At 35.5% G+C, this 17,036-nt stretch overlaps 1 long non-coding RNA gene across 1 annotated transcript; it reads right to left on the reverse strand.

The window, feature by feature from the left end:
- Window positions 1-468: 468 nt before the first annotated feature.
- On the reverse strand, window positions 469-16,520 carry LOC141374858 (uncharacterized). Its single transcript, XR_012382005.1, has 3 exons — window positions 16,428-16,520; window positions 11,481-11,608; window positions 469-577 (listed from the first exon to the last, which is right to left on the reverse strand). It is a non-coding gene; the product is annotated as an uncharacterized lncRNA (long non-coding RNA).
- Window positions 16,521-17,036: the final 516 nt, after the last annotated feature.

Below are 17,036 nucleotides of genomic sequence, written 5' to 3' on the forward strand. Positions count from 1 at the left end.
TACCTCTAAAATTCAGTGACTAAACTTTAGGTACTCTGGGAGACTATTGTGAAAATTAATTTGAATGTAAGAAAAATCACACTGTCTTGATGGCCACCTACTATAGCTTTGCATATGGGCAGAAGCATATTTATATTTTGAGATTCCAAATCTGGCACAACACATCTGTGGTGATTTAAGGAGGTCACAGTTTTTTTCACACTTTTCCCAAAGAGAGGTAGAGTCAATGATCCTTTTCCTTGGGCTCTGACTGTTCAACAATAAGACTATGGTGAATGTTGGCCTGTGCCAATTTCCAAATCTACGAGAGATGGCAGCTTCCACTTCCTATCCATTGGAACACTCGCTTTTTGAAGCTATATGTTAAAAAAGTAAAAGCAGCACTATGGAGAAGCTCAGGTGGATAAGAATTGGCCCCTAGCCAATAGCCCTGATAGACCTCCCAACTGACCATCAGGGACAACTTACCAGCCTTGTGAATGAGCCATTTTGGAAGTGGACCCTCCAGCCATGGTTAAGAAATCCCAGCTGAAGCTTGTGGAGCTGAGAGGAACATCTCCACAGAGACCTGTCCAAACTGAAGATTTGTAGCAAAACAAATGACAATTTTAAGCAAATAAGTTTTGGAATAGTTTGTTATAGAATAGATAACTGGAATAATGCACAAGCACGATCCATAACTCTCATTCCTCTCAATTTCTATATTGTCTAATGCATGTGTTTATATGTATTTGAACACAGGAAATTAGCTTCATTAGTGGGAAGTCCAAAAACGTACCAGAAACTGTGGGGCAAACAAACAAAAGATGGCAAGGAGATCCAGGGGCATTTAAACAGTAAAAGTATAATCTCAGGAAAAGGCATAGAGATACATTGTTAATTTTAATATCTTCTATTCAATATTTCTTACTTCTCATTCAACCAAAGTTGATAATGCATAATTGTACTTATGGAATATTCTGTAATAGGTAAAACTGAAAAAGCAAATCTGAGGAAAGTCAATGCTCCGATTTTAAATACATAACATTAGTTTTGAGGACAAATGGCTTTTTCTATCTAGGATTTAACCCAAATTATAAGATCTATAGTCTTAAACTTCGTAAGCACTTTACTGTGCCCAACCTTCAGCAAAGCACAATGTTTTAAATGATTTATCTCTCAAAACTGGTTAATAGATGAAATGTTTAATATAGTTTTGGAAGTCAAATGCTCATACTCAAACAAGACAACTGTTTAATGTCAAATGCTTTATTGTTATTATTGTTTTAATTTTCACTGAACTCAGCCCAACAGTTTTGATGCTGTTGGGGCAAAATCAAGGAAGAATACTCTAAGCCTATTGTCCCTTTGCCAGAAATACCTTTCAAGCAGCTAAGACAGACTGCCAGCGGCACCTCCAAAGGGAGGAGCCCATCAGTGCACGCCTCCTCACTCTCATTTTTCCCTACTTCCCCATCCTCAGAGGTTTCAGAACCCCTAAACTGGGTCCTTCACAAAAACCAAGACCATTGCTCATCACAGGAAGTTCAACAGTCCCCTGGATTGTGATATTTGCAAATGTAAGTCCATAACAATTTTATTGGCCATTATGAAGGCAAAATTCCTATCTCGAGGCTGCTGATTGGCTGTCAGTGGGTCAAGTTTCCATTCATATAGGACTACGCACTTTTTTTCTTTTGACTATGCACTTTTGATCTCACACATACACTAGTGGAATAATAGTAAAATTGGATCAGTTTTACTCTGTTGAATTTATTTTTCATTAAGAGAGTTAGAATTCAGAGTTTGGGGCTTTTTGTTGTTTGTTTTAAAATATATTTTTAGCCTTACTCTTTTACTTACAATATATAATGCCATTGCTCAGGATATTAGAGTAACATGAAAAGAGGTGTTGACACACTCTTGCAAGACAGTAGTCACTGCTGATTTAGTGTCTGCTCACAGAATTATTTCTTCCAAGAACTCATTTATTTGTGCTGTTGTTATTGTATTCACATTTATTGTTATTATTTGGCAATGGCCTTCACTTATTAATGACTGGAATTTAAACTGTTCAATCCTGTAAAAAACTCAACTGTTATTTATCACTCCAAGGATGAGCTATACTTCTTGCTTCTTCTATTCAGCACAGACCCAAAGAGATTTTTATAAAATGGCTTCCAAACTGATGGAAACTCATCTTTTGTCTCTCAGAGATTCAGAGATTTGTGTCTAACAAAGTTTCAAATTTTCTAAAAATTGTAATTTTTTCCTCTTTTAGAGTTGGAATTCTGTCTTTATCTTTCAAATAATTAAATATTTACACTTGAGCAATACTTTAAAAGGTACTATTTAGAAACTACAGAAACAGTAGAGCCATTATCTAGAGTTGTTTTTTTCTTTTTGTAATTTTTCAGAGAAATCTTATATCTTAACTGCAAATGTTATTCATAAAACAACTGAATTTATCTCATTCTTTGTGCTTTTTATTCTGTTCTTGAGAAAATTAATTTAAGTGAAAATTATGCCATTCTGGGCATAAAAATCATCTTTTTAATGTATTTCTAGGAAAAAACAAATAACATTTGCAAAGAGATACAGGTCTCTTACCTACATCTAATCTAAGGCTTTCATTGTAAAATAACACGATTGAAGCATGATTTCCTATAACTTACATACAAATTCCATGGTATGTTTCAACAACATTTCTAATGGTTTTGGAATTTTTTTTTCCATGACTTTCCTGGAAAAGTAGCTAGATTTTTCATAGGACAACCTGGAGAGAAGGTAAAGCTCTCTTATCATTTCTACCATACAACATTATCAAAAGATGCTTTCTTATACACATGGATTCTCGTATACTAAGATCACCTACAAATGTAGTTGTTGTTGTTGTTTTGTAATTGGATAACTTATTAAGGATGAAGAAATTAGGAGATTGTTTCCAACATAATTTTGATACTTACCAGGAAATTTGACTTCTGCAGATTTGAAGATCTATTGAACAAATTTAAAGCCACTTTTATGAATTACATATGATGCATCTCAGGTGAAATCACCATGGTAGGTATATACTACATTTACCATAAATTACTGAGGACCTTGAATGTGGCATTACTTAATATCTCTATACAAATTAATGTAGAGTCTAAGGAGAAAATATTTTATTTCCTGAAAAATGTGGCTTGCTTTCTCATTTCATTAGAAATTAGAAATAATCATAAAATCAATAACATTTTCTATTTTCTCTGGTTTTCAAAAAGCATGGAGTCAAATTATCTCGATCTTCATAATAGGTATAATTGTATTCTTTTTTTCTTAGATCACAGTTTTTACCTTTCACATTATTGTTTTATTATTAATTATCAATGATCAGACAAATAAAAGCACTTTTGTACCATGCTGTTTCTGATTATTCTTAAGTTATGCACTGAAGAGTGCATTATACTCCACCCCTTTAGTACATATAAATTTATTAAATTTATACTGAACTATAAATTAAATTATACAATTTAATACCCTTGCATTAAACTATACAATTTAACTTATGTAGGGTCCAAATTAGAGGCTAGAGGAGTGCCATGGAAAAGAAATTATGTTCTTGAAATATATGAAGTAAAATAATCTGCCTTAATATCTCCAGGTAGTTTTTCTTTTTTAATTGACTTTTGATCTGAGACCCTCAAGGTTGGCACTTGTAAATAGCATATTTCTCTTCATTCTGTGGTATCAAATCTTTTTATCATCTTTCATGAGTCAGTTTGGTTTGAGGATGTAGCTCACATATAAAACCAATAAGAAACAGTACTATCATTCTCTAAAACTTTATGCTTGATTGTATTGCAAAAAGAGTGTCAGAGTGAGAAATAATTTGGACAAAATCAAATGAGAAAAATGAATATACATTTATAATAAGGATATTCATTCAGAATTTGTTTCTGTGGGTATAAATCTGCTCTATTTCCTTCTCCCTATAATTCATTACATAAGATTCTTGTCACTATAACAGAGAGACAAATTATTTCTTGAAATATTATCTTTGTCTTAACATATTATATTAGTTTTTGTGTATACTTATGTCAACTATTATTTTATTTTTTTATTTTTTTATTTTTTAAATTCTTTTTTTTTAAATTTTATTTATTTATTTGAGAGAGAGAGAATGAGAGATAGAGAGCACGAGAGGGAAGAGGGTCAGAGGGAGAAGCGGACTCCCTGCTGAGCAGGGAGCCCGATGTGGGACTCGATGCTGGGACTCCAGGATCATGACCTGAGCCGAAGGCAGTCGCTTAACCAACTGAGCCACCCAGGCGCCCTGTCAACTATTATTTTAGAAAAAGCAAACTGGTTGTCCTTCCAATATCTTCACGAACCCCACAGTACTCTTAAGATGCCCCTGAATCATTGATCATTCTGTTTTTTTACTTGGGATAAGAGAGATCACTCTTCCATCCTCAGGGGATTGGGAAGTAGTTACAGTAATAATTCTTCCTCTTCTACAAGTGACTTTTAGATAATAGAACAAAAGCTCATGAGTCCTCCAATGGTCTGCCACTGTGAGCATAAGGGAAATATATGATTTGAAGATCACTGCCTATTGCCAGAGAAATCGTAAGCTACTACCAATTCAGAAAGCTGGTAGTCGTTTTTGATACTGCTGTATTTGAAAAAGAAAACCTTACATTAGAATGTGGCTTCTAAGTAAGGACACTAGCAATGAAGAGTTTCCCATAGTGTCTGTCAGGAAGTTAATATCCATGGCACAATTTGACATCACATAGTTTAGCAAGTCTTCACTCTAATTAGAATAATTTGAATTTCCCCTTTAAATCTCTGTATTTCAGTGGTGTAAATTACCATACAGCTTTACTCTATTAAGGGTTTCCTTTGCTCCCAATGCTGCATAAATGTAGCAAGGCAATCAGTATCAGGACTCCTGATATTTGTCCTGACTTGGTCTTCAGTCTCACCCACAAATTGTCTTCTCTCCTGCTTGCCACTCTTTGTCTAAGACATGTTATCTACTTCATCTGGCTTTGACATCTTGACTGATCTAATGCTTGATTTTGTGTGGACCTGTTAGGTTACTTATTAGTGGCTCATCTCCTCTTATCTGAGATGCCTCTTGTTTGGGCTGCCTACATGTTGTCATTAACCTGAAACCTGACCTCAGCCACCTTCCTGGATTTTTCTCAACCGTACAGCTTTTTTACTAGGTCCAAAAAACTACATCCCAAATAAAATCTTGTTGAACTTTTAAACAGAATTTCCTTTCTTATATCTTTTGTTTGTTGGCTTTTGAACATAACCTTTCCCTGGATGTCCTTACCAGAGCATCACACCCAGCCATACCTCATTGGCCCAAGGCCATATATTCAGAGCCTACCTTCCTTCTTTCTCAAAAATAGTTACAGTCTCAGTGGTGTGCCGGAGCCTCATGTCATCGGCTCACAAGAGGTAATTGGTAAATATTCAGAAACTTTATGACATGGTTGTTAACCCATTATTAGCTTGAAATGGGCCATGATAAAGAATTTACACCATAGAAATTGGCAAATGCTATAAATCAAGGCTTTTCCTATCCAATCCCCTAACCCACCACCCACCCTTCCTTCAGCCACTTTGTCAGCACACCACTGGTCATCTTCAAGGAGGGTCATCCTATGAGGCCAAAACAAATTAGAAAAACAAAACAAAACTTCAATCTAGGACATAAATGTATGATAATATCTCCTAGGGAGATCTGTATTTTACACGAATCTACTGAAGAATCACTTGAACTCAGTGTTTCGCAACCTAAGTGTCTCAGAATCACTTAAGAAGTAGATAAAACTGCAGAAATCAACACTCTATCCCAGCTACTTGCAAACAGACTCTTCTGCATGTGGGCTTTGGGCATCTTTGTTGTTATAAATCTTCTCTGGGGAATCAGAGTCCAGCAGCGTTTGAGAGCCACTGAAAAAATAAATCTCAAATGGTGACAATTTCACTATCAAAATAAGTAAACGGAGAGTCACTCAGAAAAGCACACGTCATCACAATTAGGAGATGATCATTCATTCTATCCCAACCATACATAAGCGCATACAAAGTAAACAACGATACTGAGCCTCTACTCAGCCAAATGATAGTCATGTTCTTTACTGATTTATCCCATGACAAATTCCTAAAGAATGACAAAAAAAGACCAATGCTGTAATTTTTAAACTCCAAGAACCTCCTTACAGACTTTAATAGTTTTACTGAGTCTCTCTACAAAAGTGAGAAATGTCAATTGTTTTTTAAGCCTCACCTACCTGAATAACAATATTTTGCAAAAATGTTAATTGCAAAGAAAATGCTCCTAAGACTATAGATTGTTTCTACGTTGCCTCAGTTAAAACTGGACAAATAATAATTTTATTTTTTTCCTAAAAATTTGGGTTTAAATACTATTCTTTAAAACGTGCTTGCCCATTCTCTCCCTCCTGTGACTCTCATTTAAAAGTGAATGAATAGAGCCTGGTGATGGGTATTAAAGAGGGTACTTTCTGAGTGGAGCACTGGTTGTTATGCACAAACAATGAATCATGGAACACTACATCAAAAACAAATGATGTAATGTATGGTGATTAACATAACAATAAAAAATGTAAAGAAAAAAAGTGAATGAATAGGGAGAAAAATAGGGAAAAAATGGTTAACACGGAAGAGAGAAAATGGATGCAGTGATCCCTGAAGTTTAAGTAACAAGGCTTTTTAAGTCAGTGCAATTTTTTTGCCCTCTTTTGACACTTTAAATAAGATGTATATGCTGGTGGATGTCTCAAGTTTTAAATGATGAACCAAGGAGTGTAATATATCAGAGGAGTGTTCCTCTACAGACATTTTTCTGAATGAGCAATGTGCCACCCAGAATGTGCTAGAAAATGTTAATGGCTTTGAGGCTATACAAATTTGAACTTTATTGAAATGTGCTAATAATGAGAAGGATTGTAAAATTATATACTGGCTTGTAGAACAGTGGTATTATGGCAATGCAAGCATAGGAACAATGCATCATCCTGCCATAGAGAAGGACCCCAGGCATTCAGCAATCAAGGGATGGGTACCACTAACCTTTCCCTTGCTGTGGCTTCTAACAAACTTTAGCAACTAGGGAATTCAGCCTGACTGGGATAATTAGATTAATAGCTAAACCAAGAAGCAGGAATGGCCAGGGGGAGCAAGTAGTTTAAAAGCTCATATTTTGTTGAGCTCTAAGTCTATGGGTGAGTCACATTTAACCCCCCTCCATGTCCTTCCCTTCAGCACAAATCAACAGAATCACCACTGAAGAGCAGGCAGAGATAAAAGATTTTATATTTCTCTCTATCAAAGTTTTGAAAGTCAATACCTGACATTTTGTAAGAAACTAGAAAGAGCCTTCCTCTTTCTTGATGGCGTATGCATCTGAAGTGCTTTTCGTGATGCTTGCTTCTGGCTTCCTACACAGAAACCAGGCATGGGGGTCTATGTTTTTTGAAGCTTAACTATATTTCCATCACATTATATTTTTTTTCTGGATTCCAACTTCTAGTTTCATCTGGAAAACATTCCTTTTAAGCTTTCATTCATAACTATATTCTTTAAAATTCAGTTTTAAATTTTACTCTTGAGCTGGATGTAACATTCTGACAAAATATATTAAGAGTTTATATGACATGGTCTGCACGCCACAAAAATCATACTTAATAATCCTTCAGTTGATTCTCATATGTTTAGGTTTTGCCGAAAGTAAGTTTAATGAATGGGGGTACCATTGAGATGACAATAATACCTAAAAGATAGGGGATATTATTTTAGACACATGGAGGAAACTAAATCCCAGTTCCCATTCTTCTTTTGTTAAGATATCGTCATTGCTTTTAGCTATCCATTATTCACCCGCACAAAAGTGTTAAGCTGGAAAAATGAAGCCTGCCATTTATCTCCAATGCTCACTTAACAGAAATAAATGCAGCCACCACCTTCTGACTCTAAATTATATGAGATGGAGTGTCTGAGTTACTGACTATAACCTTGACAAGGTGTCTCATCACTTGTCTGAGACACTCATTCAGTCAGCATCTAAGCATACACTGGGATCAGAAATAAGTCTGGAACACTTTGAATCCAGTATGGAGAATGGAGTTCATATTGGGGGAACAATCTCATTGGTTGGCAACAGACCGAAGATTAGCATGACAGAACTCTTGAGGACAGGAGGAAATTGCTGACTCCAAGTCCTGATCACCTGTTTCCATAAGGATAATCTGTAATTTTGCTGTTAACAGTCACAATCCTTGGCATCAAGGTGACTGCAATTTTGCTCAGGCTTCTTCCCTTCCTCTTGCATGAACTCAAATTATTTATAAAGGGGATATATGAAGTCAAACATTTTGGGGAATATGTAATGACTTCAAATTTCACTTGCCATATTTCACTTTAAATACACAAACGACACCATGATTTCAATTAAAAAAAAAATACAGATATTGTGGGCCCATAAAAAAGGTAGCTTCAGACCAACATTGTGGAGCTGAATTAATCAGTCTTTTAAAATAGTATTTACTAAATATCCAAAAGCTTATACCTCTGATTACCTCTGTAAGATATGAAACAAATGTCTATTTGAATCACAAATCAAAGAATACCAGGAACCTATGTGACTAAAAAAATCATCCAGTCTAATCCATTATTAGAGTTTAAGTCAGAAATACGTTGTAATGGTATTTATTGAACAAACACTTCTACAGTGCTAATTATGTGTAGGTCACTGCTCTAAGATATTTATAAATAGTAACTTACTTCATCTTCCTAACAACCAATGAGGAGAGTATTATTGTGTGCATTGTACAGGTGAGTAAACTAAGACATAAGAACATGAAGCAACTTGCCTATAAGCAACCCCCTGGCAAGTGATAGATGTAGGATTCAAACTCAGGCAGTTTGGCCACAGAGGGCATCCTATTCTGCAACTCAGGAATGAGAGTCGAGACAGAACTTTTCATGCTCAACAGATATATTGTTGGCTAACTTCAGAGGTTCAGTGACAGAAGTTCAATTTTCCTAGTTACCATTACAATGATCTTGCTCAAACAGAGATAGTTGCTATAAAGCAACTACCACAAGGGCTCAAGGAGGATTAACATGTCATGTCACTTTATCTGTACAGCAACCCACATAGGCAGCTTTATTTGCACTTTACAGTTATGAAACTAAGGATCAGAGAAGTCAGTTAGCTTTCCCAAGGTCACAGCACAAACAAGTACACATTCCAGTCTGCCTGACTCCAAATTTTTCTCTCTACATTATACCACATTTTCTGAAAAGTTTGTGTGTTGTGAGATGATCTGATCTGTGGGTTTCTTTAGCAAAGTAACTTAAACTTATACTTTTGTTTTTCTCTAAAGACCCTCCTTACTACCTTGCACTTCTTATTTCCATACAGTCTCAGGTATTCAAGTACAGATTGACTACAGCTAGTTGCTAAGAAGGAAAAAGCCTTTAGACAGGGCCTCATGAGAAAGGTTAAGCTAACTCTATATACCTAAATAATATATCCTCACATGTGAATCCTTTAACCAGTTGAACAAATTAACATTTTATCTGCCCAAATAAACGTAAGTGAACTTATTAAAAATCACCAATAATTTGGATTAAAACACATTTGCCTTTGACTGTTCTTACATTGAAACCCTGTTTGGAAGCTTTGCTGCCTCTATGCTCAGGCTAATTACTTCTCGTTTTGCAAGGTCTAAGGGAACTGAACCTACTGGGATGTAGAACGAGGGAGGGAAGCTCATGCACTCTATTGCCAAGCTGCCTGTTTGTAAATCCTGACTTGTCCACTTACTTAGGCAAGCTACATAAGCTGTCAGTGTCTCAGTTTCCTTACCTATGAATGAAGATAATAAGAGTGCACCCTTACAGAGCTGTCACAAATAGTAAATGAGTTATGGAATGAATAAAACTCAACACATGGTAATTGATATTATGCTAACTATGATGTTACAGTATTTTTACCTTGTTTCCTACCAGTTCTGCTCCCACTTAGATGGATGCAGTGGGAAACACTGCCTTTCGAATAGGGATTGAAGTATTTTTCTAACATTACCTGATACACCTAAACAAGTCAGTAAACAAGTAAAACCCAACTACCTGCACCCAAACACAATTGAGTATCCAGCTTTAATAGAGGTCATATGCACAAGTATTTATCAATCTAATGTAAAAACACTTATTGAGATAATATACAGCCATCTACTTTTAATTTCAGTAAATAACTATCTTTAACATTGGCTATCTTATGTTTGTTTGAAAGATTCTCTAAAAAGGAAAATTGTACATGAATGAAATCTCTATATGCCTTCAACCCACATTTGTTTCACGTTCCATAGTCCTTTGTCACATATGGGCTAATTTATTTAACATTGTTATTAATAAGAAAGACATGTGTCTCTCACATTTTAGGATTTTTGACCACTCGGCCCAGTGCTAAATAACATTTCAATGTTGCTACTACAGAAAATTCTCAAAGATTAGCATTTATTGAGTTGTAAGGATGCCAAGACTATCACTGCAAGGTCTTAAATAATGGTAAAAAAGAATGTAATCTCTGTATCCTAGCTTTATTATTTCATAATTCACTTTTCTAAGTGTCCATCAACAGGATCAGGTGGAGGTTTCACTTATGTGGCAGAGTAATTATCTATCTATCTATCTATCTATCTATCTATCATCTATCTATCTATCATCTATCATCTATCTATCATCTACTTATCTATTATCTCTTTCTTCTGTAACTTCTTTTGCTTCTCTACTCATCCATTTTCCCCAAATTAAAGTATTTAGACATTTCTAGACTCTTTGCCCTAAGGGAGAGGATTTGACAGATTAAAAGGCAGGGAAAAAGAATTATATTCTGAGAATTTTATCTCCACAAGCCTTGAGAAGACACCAGGCTTATAAATTAGAAAACTATTAGGAAATTATAAATTGTTATGATTATAAATTAGCAAATCTATTATTGGTTAGGCTTCTATTATTTCTGGTACTATAACAGCCTCAAAAGACCCGGTTCAATCAATTTCTATTTGTAGAAGTGGTCCACATAGAAAAGCCAGCCCCATGTTGGAGGAGAAAGGAGAGGAGGAAGAAAAATGAGATGCTTTGAGATCCTAGTGGGTCCTGCAGAGAAGGGACCTGCACTGGGAAATCTTGGAAGAAACTTGGGAATGAGGAAGTCCTCCAGGAGGATTTCAGGATCCACTTACTACCAGAGACGTAAATCTAAACTAATGAGGCTGAGACAACCTCACTGAAATGTCTGCCCGCCCAGGGAAGCAGAGCATGGCAAGATAATTCCCATGACCCCATGATCTAAGTCACAAATGTGTCACTTAGAACAAAAAACCTGGATGAAGAACAATAAGGAATGATTTGGCATTTACCTACATAGTCTGTTGGCCAGGGACCAAACAGGATGATGGACATCTCACCTGAGTGAAGAAATGACAAGAGGATCCTCCTACCCTTTGGCCCTCTATAAGGGCTCCTGCAACTTGGGTACCAATTTGTGGATTCAAAAGGTCTCTGAAAAATTTTTATTCAATTTCTTCTGTTCCACCTGCATGAAAATGTAAAAAAAAAAAAAATCAAACTGAGCAATAGAAAAATAGAATTATACTTCTCAATATCCCTGAATTTTGTGATTTGTACCATCTATATTTATCATCAGAGATCTTTGCTATCACCACCAGCTCTGCCATAGCAGGTTTTCTAAATGCTAGTTTTTCTCCTCTTCACATTTATAAGCAGTTTTTTCTATTTATAACCAGTTTTTTTCTAAAACTGGGTCATAATGACACAGTTATTTCCTTTATATTACAGCTCTGTCTTTCTCAAGTACACACACTCAGGAAGAAGACTGGGAGAGGGCAGGGTGTGTGTCTGTGTGTGTTTGTGTGTGTCCTAAGTGGCCAGATGGCCCGACACAGTGTCACACCTCACCATGCCCCACTGCTCTCTCTGCTTGTAGGGCCTGATGTGCAGTTTTGCCCCATCTCCCAGGCTTCCACTTCACTCGTGGCTATTTTCTTTCAGGGAGTCATGTTCTCTCCCTCCAGTTCCACCCCTTGAGCAAAACCTTGTCCACTTGCCCAGTTTATATATTTCTAATTCACAATATTAATTTCTAATTCTCTCCCATGTGCATCTTTAGACACACACCAGGGGCAGAGCTGGGCACCTGTTTCAGAGCGGCAGGTCAGTTAGTTCAGGTTAGTTAATAAATATTCAGAGCAATATGGTAATGGATCTGCCTATGGAACAAAGAAGATCTCTTGGGGGTTATATGGCCTAACTCCAAAAACCAGCCTGACTGACTCTTATAGCAGAACACCATCTCCTCTGTTTCATGAAACATTTTAATTCCTTCATTAAGGAGGCTTCTGTCTTTGAGCCCCACAAATAAGAAATAGATGAGGGAATAACTTGAAGTTTTACCCTTATAGATATTTTTTATCTTACAGTGTGGAAAGTTACTTCTTTCCTCAATTAATTCAAAAACAAAATCACTGTAAATAGCTATTTTATAATAAAGGAAAAACGTCCCTGTGTCAAGGTCATGGTCTAGGTTTGGAGATAAAGTGCCCTTTAAAGACCTTCTGTCTTCTCCAGTTGTGTTTTGATCAGTGAGCTGACCTTGCTTGTGTGGTTAACCAGGCTTATTTCTTACATGCAGGACAGAAGATTCTCATTTATTAAGCTGGCAAAAGCTCCCCAATGAAACATAGTCTTTCTGAATATACAGTTTAAATGGATTGTAACCCATTAACTTTCATTATTAAGTTCTTTATTCTCTTGTGTTTAAGCCCTTCAAGATGTGAATTTATTATCATAACCATGATTTAGTTAAGAAGGGTTTACAATGTTGTGAAGAATTTGAGTCTTTATCACTATGGAAGGGATAGATATTAATTCTCTAGTTGGTTGCTAAACATAGGCACACATGGATTAAATTAATGCACATTCATACAGATTTCAATATTACATTTTGCTCAAAATGGTACTATACATGCTTACTTTGGAAGAATTCCATTTTACAAAGATCAGCTTAAAATGAAGCTAAGATACTTATATTTTCCTGTTTTTTCTGTGCCTTTACAGAGTTAGGTTGTAAAAAAAAATACTTTCTAACCCAAATTATTTTCATTCTTAACGTGTGACAACGTAGTACTAAAAAAAGTAGTTATTTTTCTTTACATTATGACTGACCAAGTCCCTTGAATAAATGACAAGATTATCTAAGTTCTGAAATTTCTTTCTAGTGGCTTTCTATTATGCTGTTCCTTACTCCTATAACCTATCCAAAAATAATCATAGTTGCTAAGACTCTCCAAAGAAAACCTGATTTTTATTTTTCTTCTCATAAAAGCTCATCAGAACTTTGTGATATTTTTGAAAACATAAAAACCATAGGAACCCACATAATAAAGTCTTTCCCAGGGGTTGATTAGGCACACAATTCTTTAGGCTTTGAGGGGCTTTCTTTTTCAAGATAAAATGTCGTATTTATTGTACTCTTTATGCAGTTTTTGACCACTTAACATATGTAAAACCGTTAATATTTTAATTAAGTTCCTATCTTTTTAGGATTACTGAGTTTCTCAGTGTGGTGTCTCAACCTTCTTTTTCTCATCAACTCTGCTTTTTCTTTTTAAATTAAGCTTCCAATTTTGAAAGAATTGCAGATTGCAGTTGTAAGAAATAATACAGGCAGATCTGGAGTTCCCTCACCCTGTTTCCCCAAAGGTAACATCTTGGAAGACTACAGCATGGATATCACAAGCCAGCTAATGACACTGATAAAGTTGAGATAGAGTTTGTTTTCACCACCGTCGTTCTGTATAGCCCTTTTAGAGCCATATCCATATCCTTCCCATTCCACCACTTACTTAACCCCTAGCAACCACTAATCTGTTCACCATTTCTATCATTTTGCCATTTCACATATGCTATATAAATGCAATCATACTACATGTGATCTTTTGAGAAGGTTTTTTTTTCACTCAGAGAAGAATCTGGAGATTCTTCCAGGTTGTCCTCTGTGTCAGGAGTTCATTAATTTTTAGTGTTGGGCATTCCAGGCTAAGGATATACTACATTTGTTTAACCCTTCATCTACTGAAGGACATCTGGGTTGTTTTTTCCTAGGATGAAGGGTTAATTACTAAAAGTTCAGTAATGTTTCTAGAGTCATTTAAATTTGCTTTTTCCTTAGTAACTTTGGGAAAATTTTAAATTAATACATTTTAATTAAGATAATATGATTTGGAATTAAGAGTATGTCCTGAAATTCCCTTATTCTCATTCTTACTCTCATTTGCTCTCTTCATCTATATATACATTCATATGTATATGAATGTATATATATGAATATATATATCGCTATGTTGTTCAAATGAAATTATCTTAATTATAAATAATTTAACTAATGTACCAAAACACAGAGAAAATGTTAGGAAAATAACTCACCTAATAAAAATTATTTCACATACTAGCGATATTTTAAAAATAGACTAAACACTATTCCCCCACAGATGAACTTTTTTACTTAGGGTTTTAACTGTTTGAGATCAAAAATATATTTAATGGAAATATTTCAACATAAGTGGCCCAACAAGACAGAAACAAAGGAGAATCAGAATGTATCTGCTGGTCATTCAGGCTTCCTACCTCAAAGAGCCCAGTAGGTTGGGGAAAACATAGCAGATTTACAGTTTTTTGAGCTTACTTCTGATAATCAGCTATTATTAGACTTCTGAGTGAGTATTCATATTATATCCCCCATTTTATTACGAAAATTTCTGTGAATAATATAACATACGTTTTCCTAATAAATGATAGGAAACCCAGAGCCTGAATTTAAATTATCTGTGATTATAAAAGTTAATTAAGAATATGTTCCCTTTGAACAAATTAATAGAAATTTAGTGAATATATTACCTAAACCATCTCAATTTAATTTAATTTTCTCTAGCTTACATATCACCGTGGTATGAACATGCTATTGCTGGTCAATGGTGCCATTGCAATATCCTTTCAACCAGTCTGCGGCCATTATTCCCAGTCATGCTTTAAGATGAAGATTTCACTCACATCATTTTACCTTAACATGTTTCCTCAGACCTGAAGGCTGAATTTTATGCCTCTCCCTCTGAATTTCTATCCTTTCTTCTAGCAAGAACCTATGCATGCTTTTCTGGTAGCAGTTAGAGTGGTAGGATGGCTTTGTGATTTTCTTAAATGTCTCCTATCCAAATACTGCAAGACCATTGAGGGTTGAATGTATGTGTTGTTCAACTTTGCCTCTGCAGCTCCTAACACAATAACTAGAATGCATGTTTCAGTGATTATAAGCAGATATGTAAATAAAGCAACTATGAGGTGAAAGGTTATGAAAAAAAAAACACAAAAAGTTCCATTTGGGGGGTAATTCAAAGACTTCTCTAAAAACTTAAACGGGAAAATTGAACCATTAATACATTCCTATTAATGTGAGCTAGAAGGCAGATGACTAAGAAAATAAGTTATTCTCTTCAATCTGGGTAATATTAGAAATGATTAGATAATAGAAGGACAAGACAGCGTGTTAAGTTCAAACTTAACATGTGATAACGTAATGTTTAGAGACGGCCAAAAAGTCAAATTTTAAAATGTTATGTCTATGGTGTCAAAAATTAGTAGCCAAACTATTTAATCCTATAATGACACTCAATTTGGCATGAACTTGAAGTTAGCATTTTATACACATTAAAAATAGATACATGGATTTTATTTTTCCTTTTCAGTGACTGACAAAAGCTCAGGCTTTAATTTGAAAATTTGCCTTATCTTTTCCATCATTTACTGTGTCACAGTGATCTTCAGAAAGCAGTCAAGCTGATCCTGACGAGTAAACAATCGAGACATGACTCTACTTGTTATCGGAAGAATATTCTAGTACTTAGGCTTACAATAAGCCCAAATAGAAAAAGAACCCTTTCTCTCTTCACTCTCCCTGGAATTTATAGAGTGGGTCAGGCTGCCCTAGATGGCAAACTGGCATCTCTTTGGTAGTTTACATTTTCACACAGTTCTAGTTAGAGAATAGATTAAATCTTAAAAGAAGGCAACTTTTTATCCCCAGAATTATTCCTAAAGGTCAGAGCAGAGTGGAGATGTGCCCAGTCAGCTCTGGGAGAGTGGCCTTTTTACAATTGTGAAATCAGTAGAAAGAGACCCTAGGGCATACAAACTCCTATTTCTCCTATGACCCTCTTCAGCTATTTTTCTTTCTCCAAACCATCCCTTCTTTGGGAAACGAACACTCAAAGGGATCTAATACTACACATTCACCTTCACATAAATTGAAGGCAATATATACCCTCTTCCAAAATATTTACCTTTCAAACTTCATCTCTGATAAAGAAGTAGATCATTCCTTTGTATTAGTGAAATATCAGGCGCTGGTGTCCAGAAACTGCTGTGGAGAAACTGTATGAAAGGTTATACTTACAACACTACTACAATATAGCCTGGACTCATTTTATACACTCAGAATTTGGAAACATAAAGAAGAGAAAAACAATGTATTACATTGAAAAATAGCACAAATTTGGTTTTCTCTTTTGTATTTTTGCTGTTGCATAGTATTTTAAATAAGTTAAATGTATCAGTCAGGAAGTTGGTTTGTAACCCTCTAGGGGGCTTTCCAGGTGTCATATGAAACTGCCCCTGTACTCAGAGAGCAGAGAGAAACTGAAGGAAGAAGCAGGCCACTCCAAGCTGCTGGTGGCAGTTGTAATAAGCAGAGGGAACTTAACATACGAGGCTTGTCATAAGCAGCAGCAAGACAAAGGGGTCCCTGCACCCACCCACCAAATCTTGAAAACGTGGAAAGAGGCCTTAACTAGGTTTAATTATGTATATTGTGTGGGTGTTCTCAACACCATATAACTATTTCAAGGCCATGTCCTTGGAAAAGCTTCTGACGGTGGGAAAGGCAAGCAGAA

Source organism: Callorhinus ursinus, unplaced genomic scaffold, assembly GCF_003265705.2.
Source record: "Callorhinus ursinus isolate GAN/ISIS: 27379988/994484 unplaced genomic scaffold, GSC_fseal_2.0 scaffold2, whole genome shotgun sequence".
Taxonomy (NCBI): domain Eukaryota; kingdom Metazoa; phylum Chordata; class Mammalia; order Carnivora; family Otariidae; genus Callorhinus; species Callorhinus ursinus.